We start from the raw sequence: 11,955 nt of genomic DNA on the forward strand, positions 1-11,955 counted from the left end.
ATTGACAAGAAAAGTAAAAATATCCTAATTTTTAAATTAAAAGAAGATATAGAATTTTATTAATAGATAAAATTTTCATTTATTATACATATAAAACATCAGTATATGATTAGTAGGTAACTTGTTTTGAAAATTAGAAATTGGATTGCATTACTTGCCTCGACTCTCAGCTGTCAGGAATGGTAACAGGGACTGGTGCCTGCTTCTCTTACCCTCATCTTCTAACCCATAGCTACCATGCCATGCGTGAGTCCTTCTCCATCCACATGGTCCAGGCTGCTGTCTAGATCAGCTACACCTGCTGGGAGCTCTACTGCCTGGAACATGACATCCAGCCTAATGGCAAGATGGCAAGTGACAAGACCATTGGAGGAGGTTAGGAGTCTTTCAACACCTTCTTCAGTGGACCAGCACTCTCATGCATGTGCCTCTGCAGTGTTCGTAGACCTGGAGTCCAGTTATTGATGAGGTTCGCACTGGTACCTACGCTACCTCTTCCACCCTGAGCAGCTCATCACAGGCAAGGAAGATGCTTCCAAAAACTACACCACTACAACACTGACAAGGAGATCATTGACCTTGTCTTGGACAGAATTTGTAAGAGGCTGACCAGTGCACAGGTCTTCAGGGCTTCTTGGTTTTTCAAAGCCTTGACAGAGGAACTGGCTCTGGCTTCACCTCCCTGCTGATGGAGGGGTTCTCTGTTAACTATGGGAAGAAGTCCAAGCTGCAGTTTTCCATTTACCCCACCTCCTCCCTGCAGGTTTTCGCTTCTGTGGTTTAGCCCTACAACTCCATCCTCACCACCCACACTATCTTGGAGCACTCTGATTGTGCCTTCATGGTAGACAATGAGGCCATCTATGACAACTCTGGTACAAAACTTGACATTGAGCACCCAACCTACACTAACCTTAACCACCTTATTAGACAGATTGTGTTTTCCCTCACTGCTTCCCTCAGATTTGATGGGGCCCTGAATGTTGACATGACACAATTCCAGACCAATCTGGTGCCCTACCCTCACAGCCACTTCTTTCTGGCAACATATGCCCCTGTCATCTCTGCTGAGAAGGCCTACCATAAGCAGCTTTCTGTAGTAGAGATCACCAATGCCTGCTTTGAGCCAGCCAGCCTCATGGTGAAATGTGACCCTCCCCATGGTAAATACATGTCTTGCTTCCTGCTGTACTGAGGTGATATAGTCCCCAAAGACGTCAGTGTTGTTATTGCCACCATCAAAACCAAGCTTACTATCCAATTTGTGACTGGTATCCCACTAGCTTCAAGGATAGCATTAATTACTGGCCTCCTGCTGTGGTACTGGTCTAGAGAGTTGCGTGCATGCTAAGCCACACTATGACCATTGCTGAGGCCTGGGCTTGCCTGGATCATAAGTGTGACCTGATGTATGCCAAGCTTGCCTTTGTGCACTGGTATGTGTGTGAAAGTATGGAGGAGGGAAAGCTCTGAGGCCTGTGAGGACATGGCTGCCCTGGAGAAGGATATGAGCCTCTGTATCATGTCAAACTCCCAAGACTCAGCTTTACCATTAAGCTGACAGGTATTGATGCTACTAATTATGTTATTTATTCTACAATCATGTCTTCTCAATGTGTGCCTGTAAGGTTTTTTTCATGATGTCTCAGAGTAAAAAGCTTTAAGGAACAAAAAAGAAAATTAGAAATTGAATTTTTAAAAGTATATGCTTTATTATTTCAGAATATCACATATACGAATGAGGAATGCATTTTAATTCTTTCCACCACACACTACTCTGTTCATTTCCTCACAGATTTCTTCAATTTGAGGAAAAGATATTATAAAACTTTATTTTTATTCAATTAAACATTTCAAAACTAGATTTTTTCTAGTTTATTTCTGTAACTAAGCATGGTTATCTCCCCAACATTGGAAATATTCTAATTGGCCACATCTTGAATGAGGACTATTCATAAATAATATGTTAAACGTGTAAAAGAGAGAGGAAGTGTGAGCAGGTGAGCAGAAAGATTTATACTCCCCAGGTCTAGTGTGGAGACTGTAAGAACACAGTGAAAGCTTCCTGTGAGGAGTCACAGCAATTACTATGGCACCGGACGATATATTGGCACCTTATAACTAGGCGTTCTCACATTATTATAATAAAATTTTCTATGCCCAGCCTTCAAGTTTTCAGTCCAAGAAACATGATTAAATATCTTATATTTTCTGTTTTGTCTTATTTATGCATCACTTTTAGCTTTTCTATTATTTTATTGAAATTTGATTCCTAACATGGCAGGCCCAGCTCACTGTGGGGAGCACTATGCCTAGGCAGATGGTCTGTGCTGTATCAAAAGGCTAAATGAGTACCCAGGAGGGCGGGAAGTAAGCCTATCAGTAGCATTTTCCAATGGTCTCTGCTTTAGCTTATACCTCCAGGTTCATGATTAAACTTCTTCCCTGGTTTCTCACAATAAGGTCAATAAATCATCTCGTGTCCAAGTTTCTTCTCAGGGTTTATTCTACAGAAACAGAAAATAACTAGGATGATATCTTTTAAACCGTCAGAATATCTTTTAATAGCTTGATTTAATATGTAGTATACATCTTGACTTTGTATATGAAAATACATGAACTATGGAAAAGTGCTTAATAAATTCTTCTTAAGTATTTACACTCACTTTCTGTGAGTTGTGTGTAGTATGAGCTGCCAATTGTCATGGAAACAGGCAGCAATGTCAAGTTGGCTCAAATTCAACAGTGTTGGCAATAGAATTTCAAGTTTACTGAGCAATTAGTCAAGCTGTGTTGTAGCAATTTATCATACTCCTCTGCCTCTATAAAGCTTATTTGATCAGAATTTCCTTAGTGTGCTGGGCAGACACTGGAATAAAAGCCAGACAGAGCTCTTTCCAGACTTAGTGTATTTTTCTGAAGTCATTGAGGTTATCTTTCAGACGTCTATGTGAACGTAGCCATTTGTCAAAATGAGAAGTGCCCAAAGATGTGTGAGTGTAAGACTAATTCACACACTGTTGATATAGCAACCATTCATACAGCTTAACATTGGCTTCAAGATACAAACCGTATACAGAAGAAATCTGAAAAATGTCTTAGCAATTCTTAGATTTATGATTCTTTCCCCTAAACAATTGATTTGGTTAGTCATTGTTTTAAAATGTATATATTTGTGTGTATGTGTTTGTGTGTCTGTGTGTATGTGAATGTCAGTACCCACCAATGTCAATAGAGGGCATCACTTCTCACAGAGCTAGAGTTACAAGTAGTTGTGGTTTACCTGGTTATGACTTCTGGTATCTGAACTCAGGTCCTCTGAAAGGTCAGCAATTACTTAACTACTGAGTCATCTCTACAGACCTGAGATTTGGTGAGGCATTAGAAATCTGTTTTTTTTTTTATTTTTATTGTTTTATTTGTATTCTCAGCTCCCATTGTCCCACTCCAAATTGCTTATCTAGGCAGATATGTATATATATATATATATATATATATATATATATATATACATGTATATATATGTATATATATATATACATATATCTGCCTAGATAAGCAGATATATATATAAGATATATATATACATGTATATATATGTATACATATATATACATATATACATATATATGTATATATACATATATACGTATATATGTATATATACATGTATATATATGTATATATATGTATATATATACATATATATATATCTGCCTAGATAAGCAGATATAAGCAGATATATATATAAGATATATATATACATGTATATATATACATATATATACATGTATATATATACATATATATACGTATATATACATATATATACATATATATATGTATATATATACGTATATATATGTATATATACATGTATATATATGTATATATACATATATATACATGTATATATATGTATATATATATGTGTGTATATATATATATATATATGGTTTTTTTTCTCTTTTAATACGATTCTCAGATATGTAGCAGAAAGAGCAAAATGGGACTGATACAATGCTTCCAATCGCTAAGTCCACTGCCATTGACAATCTTCCTTCAGTAAACCTACACCACAAACCTTCAAAAGCAGTACCAAAAACTAGGGACTAAGTGTTCATTTGCTTGAGGCTAAGGGATATGTTTCTCATTCAAACTTCCACACACTTTCCATCTGCAATGTTACTTAGAGACCAGTTCCTTACAATTGGGTCAGACATACAACTTGCTTTTAGATATTCTACTGTGACATATTTACTTAGTGAATACTCTATACAGCTGCCTTTATGACTGCACATCTGTAAACCTTAAGCAATGAATGACAAGAGTTTCGAGGCAAAATGAAACAACTGTAGCTTTGTCTGCTTAATCAATTGTAATAACTTTAACCTTTGTGTACATCCCTGCTCTCTATAGCCAATTAATTATCTATAAACTTCTCTAAATATATACATTGATTACAACTGTCTTTACTAAAGAGAAAATCGTTACTAAACCATTTTATTCCAGGGATTCAAGATAAAACCCAATTCCACCAGTGTTTCACTTTTGCTGAATTCCTCTCCTAAAAAATAAGTGTTAAGAGATTTTATTATTGTTATGGCAGGTAGAGCACCATAAATGAATGATGACATAGCCCTTGAAGCCACCCCAGGTGGACTTTTACCACAACTATGGGAGTTTCATCCTGCTGTATCAGGCCTTTATAATGCTGGCAAAAGATCTGCTAATATAGAGCCAGCCAGGCAAATAACAAAGGAAAAAGTGTTAAAGCTTGTTAGAGCTGGAAGGACTCTTAAGTGCTCAGACAACAACCAGAGCTCTGATTAGTGCACACAAGGATACTTATGTTTCTTCAAATTTCCTATATCACCAGAGTGAGGATGGAGTTTCCTGCCTCAAATTAAGTGGGCCATTTGCATGACCACTTGGTCTAGATGGATACAGACCCTGTGCATCCCTTGAAGAGATCTCAGTAATGGCGAAATGTGACAAAGTCTTGACAGTTGCCACCTGCTGAATTAAGACTGCCTGTTCATTTCTCAGAGTTAATGTGCCATCTTTTCAGTTCAATTCCCAAAATGCACTTTAGGAGTCTTCAGGTTTTCTACAATGTGGTTTAAAATTGTCAGACTTACACTTTCACCTGCTATGCTATCTATCACCCTTGTGGACAAGTGGGCTACTTCACTTCTTTCTGTTTGTTTTAAAGCCATTTAACAGCTCTACTTTCTAACACTCTGCTTTACTATAAAGTGCTATAAAGACAATAGCCATTGAAAACCAACATTAGACATTCAATGACACACAATTATGAGGAAATTTGTGATATTTAAAAGACTTTCTGTTCTGTGGGAATTTAAGGAATGTCATTTGCAGGGGAGGGACAAACATAAATAAAAATGTCTACTGCTGTGATTGAACTACAGAACATGGCATGACTGAGGAGCAAAATGAACTTAATGAGGTATTTACCTCTGTATTGCAGTCACTAAATGTGTAGAATGATTTGAAATAATTTTTCTAGCTTTCTATGAGTTCTAGACATTGTCTCCTCTATCCTTTTCTGCATTTGATTTGACCAAAGTATAAACCCAAACCTATATGAACACCTGATTTTTATGAAGAAACCAGAAATATACACTGAAAAACTATAGCATCATAACAAATTCTGCTGTTCAAACTAAATGCCTGCATGTAGAAGAATGCAAATAGATCCATACTTATATCCTCTGCATAACACATAGGTACAAGTAGATCAACTCTTCAACAAAAAAAAAGAGACACACTGAACCTGATAGAAGAAAGCTGGGAACAGCCTTGAACTCACTGGCACAAAGACTTCCTGAAAAGAAAAATGATAGTGCTGGGACTAAGATCAATAATTAATAAATGGGACCTCATGAAACTGAAGAGCTTATGTAAGACAAAGGACAGCATCAATTAAACAAAGTGGGATTTTTTTTCCTTTTACCAACACCACAGCCAATAGAGGACTAATACGCAAAATATATGAAGAACTCAAGAAACCTGATATCTCAGAACCAAATAATCTATTTTAAAAAATAGGTAATAGACCTAAACAGATAATTTTTCATAGAGGAATCCCAAATGGCTTAGAAACACTAAGAGAAATAGACCACATCCTTAGCCATTAGGGAAATGCAAATCAAAAGTACTTTGAGATTCTATCATAGTCTTGTCAGAATGGACAGGATGGAAAGACAAGTGACACAGCTCATGCTGGCCAGGATGTGGGGCAAGAAGAACATTCTTTTGTTGTTGGTGAGTGTTCAAGCTTGTAAAACTGCTTTGTAAATCAATATGGTGGTTCCTCTGAAAGTTGGGAATCAGTCTACCTCTGGACACAGCTATACCACTCTTGGAAATATACCCACAAGACATTCCATCCTGCCAAAAGGACATATGTTCAAACATGTTCACTGTGGTTTTATTCATAACAGCCAGAAACTGGAAAGAAGCTAGATGTCCCTCACCAGGAGAAAAAAAATAAAGAAAATGGGGTACATTTACAGAATGGAGTAGTACTCATTTAAAGAACAATGACATCATGAATGTTGCAAACCTGAAGGTGGAACTAGAAAATGTCATGCTGATGAGTTAACTCTGACCCAGAAAGATAGATATGGTATATATTCATTAGTAAGTGGATATTAGCCCTTAAGTAAATTATAACCAAGCTATAATTGGTAAACCCAGGGAGGTTAGTAAAAGAGGGAAGTCTAATGGAAAAACATGGCTCTTCCTGGGGTCAGAAAAACTGAATATATTCTACAGACTAACTGCAGACAAGTGGAGACACAAGTGGAGGTATTAGATTGGGGAGATATAGGGTACAGTGAGTGTGGGGAGCAATGGATGGGATTGGGGCCATTTGGGGGTGGTTTGAAAACCTAATAAAAAAGAAAGTTCCTAAAATGTATGAAGGTGATCTTAATGGGAAATATGTAGTCTAAACTGACCATCTCTTGAAGCCCAGCTAGGCTTTCAGTGGCATGGCTCATGACTAAGTTCATTTGAGTTGTTGGCCAAGGGCATCCTACAATAGTCGCAAATAACTCTGACCGTGAAATAGAATACAGTGCTTAACAGAAGTTTTAATTATTTAATGCTTTGAAAGAACCAGTAATATTAATTGGCAGTGGCTAAGCCTCTTTTGGAAATGGTGCTTGATTGCAATGCAGGCAGCTGTCCTTATGGCAAGGCCAGAGGTATTGGGTCACCACATGAGAAAGACCTGTGGGGATATTCATGAAGACTCTCCTGGCCTTTGTTCTCTTCTGCCTTGCATTTGGGTTTTTGGTTTGCTACTGGCAGTTTTTACTTTCACTTTGTCTGTGACAGAAGTTTCCCAGAATCAGAAAAAGAAGCATCAGGCCATGATTCACTGTTGTTTTTTTTGTTTGTTTGTTTCTTGGTTTGTTTTTGTTTTTACTTTTTCCCTGTGGATTGTGGGAATGGTAAAGATCACCACTCCTCTGCTTGCTAATAGTGATAAGGTGTTGAGTCGACGAAAGGGCCTGGTCTTGATACATCAGTTCATATCTAAATGTTCTTTCCAGGAAAGAGCTTGGTTCTGACAACAATTTGCCTACCAAAATGTTCCAAACAACTAGACCATCTCAACAGTTTAGGAAGAAACTGGTGGATTGTTAGTTTCAAGACTTAATGGGCACATTGAGAGACGAACCAAGCAAGAGTGATGAACTGACTCAGGGTACTAATTTGCTGAAAGCTTTGGACATTACAGGAATTAGATCTTCTGATTAGGATGTGGGGAGATGTTCCATGCCAATAAGTAAATCAGAACTTTCTGAGTATGTAGCTTATTGCCTCCCTATATTGTAACCAAAATTGCTGCCAACCATTGTCACTTTGTTATGTAGCAATGTGTTATGTTAGATACTAACTGCTTACTGAAGCCATGTTTCCTCTTTCCTATTACAGTTCATGAGTTAACAGGGAATCTCTGGGGTTGAGGAGGAGAAGGAAGGAAAAGGTCCAGTGTGTACATTATGGCACATGTTATCAGCTGTGAAGAAAAGGTGACCTGAGTTGTCTCAGTGCCAGAGTATGTGAACTGTACCTCTTAGTCCAAGTATTCTTTTGCTAATTCCACACTTCCTCCTTTGGGTTCTGAAGCCAGCCAGAGCTGGATACCAGCAATTAATTTTCATGATTACACCTAAAAATGAATTTGAAAGTTTATAACTCATATGTAGTCTGTGTAACACTTGAAACAGAGAATTTCTTAAAACAGTAATTAGAGCAGAAATGAAACATTTGCCATATGATGTTTAATTAACCGTCAATCAGTGAATTAATAAACAAATTGCATTGAGTACATGCAATTTTTATTTCATTAGTTACTGGAGGTTCTAGTGTTGTCCTTACATCTCTCTCAGTTGAGGCAAAACTGAATTTTTATTTTGAGCTTACAAAACATATAACCATTTCCTTACTGTTCATTATATGTGTCAAGTTTTTCTAAGAATCTTCTTAAGGTTTGAATATAAACTTTACCTAACAGGTTCATGGGATGAAGTATTGGTTGGTAGCTGGTGTTGAATTTTTGGAGTTGGGTGTAGGTGGATGAAGTGAACATGAGTAGAAGGAAGAAAGGAAGATTTACCTAATTTACTTAATATAGCCAGTTAACAATATGGCAGGATGTTATCAGCTGCGTGTTTCTATTATTATAACCTACCACCCAAACTAGGGCACTGTACGTGAAAAAAAGTTCACTTAGTTTAGGGTATTGATCCCTGTCATGGCTGTGACTCTGCAGAGTATTCCACAGGACAGCCTCACATTATGGTAGAATACTCATGCATCACTCCTAGGTCATCAGGATTTAATAACCAGTCTCTTCCCTAATGACCTATTCCCATTAATTTCTCAGTGCATCACTTCAGAATTTCACAGTCACATTAAGTTTTCACCACTCAGTGCATGGCTTGAGGGTGCCAACTCATATATGCAAGCCAAGACTCACTTGTCCTTGTGACAATGTAAATGACTATGAAAACCGAATCTAACTTGAATAAAGGTCCTACTTAATAAAAATTGCTAGCTGGGAAAAACAAACAAACAAAAAACATTACAATCTGAAGTCTGCTTGCTACTAAGTGCGTATCTGTTTGTACCAATATGCAGATGAAACTTTCTATGTCAAGCCACATGGTCATACATGGGAACTATCTTTTTTTAAGTTTATTTATTTTTTATGAATTATAGTTTATTCACTTTGTATCACAGCTGTAGTCCCCTCCTTCATCCCCTTCCAATCCCATGCTCCCTCCCTCATCTCCTCCCATGTCCCTCTCTAAGTCCTCCTCCCCTTCCATCTGGCCCTAGCCTATCAAGTCTCATCAAGACTGGCTGCATTGTCTTCCTCTGTGGACTGGTAAGGCTGCTCCCCCATCAGGGGGAGGTGATCTAAGAGCCAGACACTGAGTTCATGTCAGAGACAGTCCCTGTTTCCATTACTAGGGTACCCACTTGGACACTGAGTTGCGAAGGGCTACTTCTGTGCATGGGTTCTAGGTTATCTCCATGGTCCTTGATTGGAGTATCAGTCTCAGAAAAGACCATTGTGCCCAGATTTTTTGGTTCTTTTACTCTCCTTATGGAGCTTCTGTCCCCTCCAGGTCTTTCTATCCCTTCTTTTATAAGATTCCTTGTACTCTGTCCAAAGTTTGGCTATAAGTCTCAGCATATGCTTTGATACCTTGCTGGGTAGAGTCTTTGAGAGGCCATCTGTGGTAGGCTTCTGTCCTATTTCTTTTTTTCTCCTTCTTCCAATGTCTGTCCTGTTTGCCTTTCTGAGTGAGGACTGATCATCTTACCCAGGGTTCTCCTTCTTGATTAGCTTCTTTAGGTGTACAGAATTTAGTATGTTTATCCTATATTATCTGTCTAATATCCACTTATAAGTGAATATATGTACCATGTGTGTCTTTCTGCTTCTGGGACTTTCTGCTTCTGGATGATCTTTTCTAGATACCACCATTTGTTTTCAAATTTCATGATTTCCTTGTTTTTAATTGCTGAGTAGTATTCCATTATGTCAATGTACCATGATTTCTGTATCCATTCCTAAGTTGAGGGACATTTGGGTTGTTTCCAGGGAACCATCTTTGATAATAAAATACCCATGATTTTAGGATATTAAATGCCACATTGAAGTGAAACTCAATGTAAAAGTCTTGAGGCATATGATTTATCTTCCATCTTACTTTGTAATACTTTTTCTATTGTGCATTTTAATTTTTTTTTCTGAATGGAACACTGATGTTCATGTCTGAATGGAGCTTTCTAGAAGCTTGTTTGATCAAGCAATATTCCCCTTGCTGCAGCCACTTTCTTTTCGTTGTAACTATATTCTGCAAATTGAACAGCCAAGCAATCACTTATTTTTAAACATTTCTGCTCCATCCCTGACCTGAATTCTTCTCTATGTCATGTGAAACTGTTATAATATAGGACAGCAATAACTCATGTCAAAATGTTAAAAGAAAAAAATATCGAAGTGAAAGTTAGCCTATGAATTTAGTTTGTAGGATTTTACACATATTGGTGCATCAGCTAATAAAAAAACATAATGTTAATTTTGAAACAAGGTAGGAAAAATCAAATCTTGGCGAACACATTAAATCAGTCATATGCTGATCTAAGCCATAGAGATATTTATCAGGAAGTTGAGGGCCTACCTTTGCAAGTAATTGCTGTGGTGTGTTTTCATTTCCTCAAAAATATTACAGGCTGTGAATTAGACACCTTTGTTAACTTATCTAATTAAGGTTCCTGAGATCTAGGATGCACTTCAGAATTTTATTGTGACCTGATTAAAAATATATTAGTTGATAAAATGTATCTCTTTATGTGTAATATATTTTAAAAAAAGTCTATTTCAGGTATTCTTTCCAGGAAAGAATGATGGAAACAATCACCCAACTTACTATAGCCCTTCAAATGGGCTTCTGGATTTGGATTCCATATATTATGTTGTTCTTTTAAATAGTAGATAAAATATATTGAGATGGTCTACAAGTCCTTGTAGATAGTAGACTGGACCTTACAATTATAAAGTAATGTGTTACAGAGAACAAAAGGAGAGAAAATGTCTTCAATACTCCAATGAAAGACTGCCTAGACATAAAAGAAACATAGTATCAGACATGAAATAGCTATCTCAGGAGATTAGTGTTAGACTGTCACCATGCCTAAAGCTGCTGGAATCCTTTCATTAGCAAGATTCATCTCCTTGCTGTCTGGATTCTGAGAACATTGTTAGGATTAATGTCTGTGCTTTATGAGGGGGTAGTTGTGGGAAACTCAGGCATCTTATTCGAGTACAGGAACAAGAACTGCAGGAGCCTTGGTTATCTCACTAGATTGACATCTCTCTGTATAATTCCTTACCTATTCTGGGTGTAAATGCCCTTTTCCTTATCACCACTAAATCTGTTTCAGGAGAATTAGTTTTGCCTTTGATTTTTAGATCAAAATCATAAAATTTAGTAATAAAAAGTAAAATACAAATGATAATATCTTCTATATCACTTTTTTTTCTTCAATGACACAAAAATGATGAAATATGTACTTGCAGAAGTTACAATTCTATCTCCCTTTTGGGGTCTCAGCGAGGATATGATATTTTATATTGGCTGACACTCAGGAAGTGATAGAGTCTTCAAAACCATTACATTGTGATTTCAACAATCCTTTCATCAACCTGAAAGACATGTTGAAATCTTCAAATTGCTGAATAATGTCTTTTATAGTTTCAAAATTTAAAAGGAGACCATGGAGATTATCTAATTTAGTTTCCCACTTGAACTTTAGTCTCATATGAATGGTTTAGGTTGTAGTACAAAACTCAGATATCTTGAGGAACCAATTACTCAGTTACTTTTTTATGTGCCCAAT

At 37.0% G+C, this 11,955-nt stretch overlaps 1 pseudogene; it reads left to right on the forward strand.

The window, feature by feature from the left end:
* The first annotated feature begins 236 nt into the window (after nt 1-236).
* LOC129677725 (tubulin alpha-1A chain-like) lies at nt 237-4,132 on the forward strand (annotated as a pseudogene).
* The last annotated feature ends 7,823 nt before the right edge of the window (nt 4,133-11,955 follow it).

The sequence above is a fragment of the Psammomys obesus genome, unplaced genomic scaffold, assembly GCF_907164565.1.
Source record: "Psammomys obesus unplaced genomic scaffold, mPsaObe1.curated_primary_1811, whole genome shotgun sequence".
NCBI lineage: Eukaryota > Metazoa > Chordata > Mammalia > Rodentia > Muridae > Psammomys > Psammomys obesus.